This window comes from Emiliania huxleyi, assembly GCF_000372725.1.
Source record: "Emiliania huxleyi CCMP1516 unplaced genomic scaffold EMIHUscaffold_28, whole genome shotgun sequence".
Taxonomy (NCBI): Eukaryota; Haptophyta; order Isochrysidales; family Noelaerhabdaceae; genus Emiliania; species Emiliania huxleyi.
This window is the reverse complement of record NW_005199926.1, coordinates 1658-4219: the sequence shown is the minus strand read 5'-3', so window position 1 is coordinate 4219 and position 2562 is coordinate 1658.

Sequence of the window (2562 nt, the reverse complement as noted above, 5' to 3'; positions counted from 1 at the left end):
CCGTCGCTTGGCCGTGGTATGGCATGGGGCGGTGACCCTGGCGGGTGGGTGGGTGGTGGCACACCGGGCGATTGGGGTGCGCCGCCGCATCCAGCCAAGCCAGCTCCGAGCCTGCGTCGTGGTCCAACCCTGCCACCATCACCTGCAGGCGAGGAGCAGTGAGGGAGCCAACAGCCCGCCCGTCTGCCGCAGCGGATGCGGTGGCTTTGGGGCCAGCGGAGGGGAGCGGCGGCGCCTCCTCCTCTCTCAGCAGCGCCGACACATCGACACCCACCGACGACATCCCGGAGACCGCGCTGGCGTCGCAGCTCCGCCCAGCCGAGCCAGGGCAAGAGACCGTTGGGAAGGCGGGCGACGAAGAAAAAATCCCGGCGGCACCGACAAGAATTTATTCTGCCTTTCTTTATTTTGTTCTCGCTTGCTGGCGCATAGCAGCTTCTGGTGCCGACATGCCAGGGCCGTCCTTCCCACAGTATCTCAGAGTCATGAAGCGGCCGTTTGCAAGGCGCCAGCTGCAAAAGGAAGAAATCCGCCTTCGCGGCGTGCCGTCCTCCCATCCCTCCCTTGGTTTTGTCTATTTTCTTTCTTTCTCTCAAACCTCTTTAAGGTGGCGAAAGAAATTATACCGTCCGGGCTCGAAATCGGGGAGCCGCTGGCTGCAAGTGTGAACAGCGTCTCATTCACGCGGCTTGCTGTGAACAGGTGGCTGGCTCGCTCTCGTTCTGCTCGCAAACTGCGCGGCGCGCTGCTGCGGCCCGGGCGGCGGGCGGTGCTCTCCACTACCGGCCCGACAATGGTCAATCTAGTGGTCAATGCACCCCTCCGGTACTTCACTGTGAACGGCGTCTATACGCGTTCAGCTGAGAGATGCCACTTCACGCGCGGCGGACGCGCACAGGGCGATGGTCTAGCTGTTGTCGCCACACCGACCGCCGGCGCCGCTGCGTGTGGGCTGTGGCGGCTGCGACGCGCGGGGGGTTGCGGGCGACGTGGAGGGCTGGAGTTGCCGCCGAGACACGAGACGACGGCGACCCTTGCTTCTGACCGCCCTCGCCCCTCACACCCTCAACCAATCTCTCCTCGCCGCCTCCCTCACCTCCTCCCTCGCGCCGACTCGACCTCGCCGCCTCCGTCGCCGCCCAGTCTCGGCGTCGCACTCACTCCTCGACCTACCGGCGGGCCGTCACATGAGGACGGCACGCCGCCGCAACACAGGGATTTTAAGGAGATGAGTGTCACTCGGCTATACGGGACCGGCCCCAGCTTCGGCTGAGGGCTGACAAGCTGCCGAGGGCCAAATCACTGTGAGAGTCGTGATTTCTGGTTGGTTTTCTAAAATCTCTCTCTGTCTGAGTGTCATGGGAGCCAAAAAGAAAGAAAACATACAACGGTCAACGCAAAGGAGGGATGGGAGGGCGCCAGAGCAAGGTAAGTAGGTAGGAAGGTGAAGAACAGTCGGGCTCGGACTGGACACCAACGCGGTATGGGTGGACGCTGGACAGATGATGACGACACGCACGAGCGACACACAGACACAAACAGGCTCACAAGACACACAGCCAGCTGCTGCCACACACCCTGAGTTCGCGTACACATAGCTCAAGGCCACGTCCTGACCTCCCTGTCGCCCCCCCCAGCACCCACGGTGCCAAGAGTACAAACAAGGGCACAACGACACAACAGACGACAGGAAGTAACATGCGAGGCTAGAGCAGGCTTGCTCCACCTCTAGCAATCTCGTCGCCAGCCGCAAGGCATGGACGAGACCGTGTGTGGGGTCATGTGAGGTGTCTATGGACGCTCTCCTCACAGGCTAGCCGCCAGCAGCTAGCCCTAACTCTCGCCCTCATGGGAGATGGTAATTCATTGTATGAGTGTATGCGAGCAGAAGCGCGTGTGCTAATTCTAGGCCGCACGTCGTGGCACTATGACGGAGTTAGACGTGCGGCCGCCGCGCGCCCGCCGCAGGCTCGGCGGTGCGCGCGTGTTAGCGAGAAAGTTGCGGGGGAGCCATGCCCGACTTTTCGAAGGCGAGGCCTCTGCGACGAGTGCCAGCCGCGCTGCGGAGCCACGTCCTTCGAGCCGCGTCCCTGTGTCTGCGGCGAGCTGACAGGATTTACTTATTTTGCGGCATGAGTCTTCTCGGCTCGCTGCTACGCCCTCTGCGAGCGTCGCTGCGCGCCGTTAAACCGTCGGCACTTGCGCGCGTGACACATAGTATCCCCACACGGCTCCTCACTAGCAGGCCACGACAGCTGAGCACGGCGTCGGGTGCGTCGGATGCGAGCGCGGACGGTGCGGCGACGCCAGATGCGACGCCAGATGGGCGTGCGTGGGTGCTCGGCAAGACTTGGGACAAGCGATTGGGGCGCTTCATCACGCAGGCCGAGCTCGGCAAGTGGGTGAACTCCACACGCTCCTTGCGCATCGCGTGGCGAAAGTCCGCCAAGCGGCGCGCGCGCAAGAAGCGGCGGCTCGCGCGGAAGAGAGAGGGAAGGTACAATTTCTGAGTGGCGTCCGCGGAGTCGCGTTCTCATCCGTAAGCGGACGGCATGCGCGGGC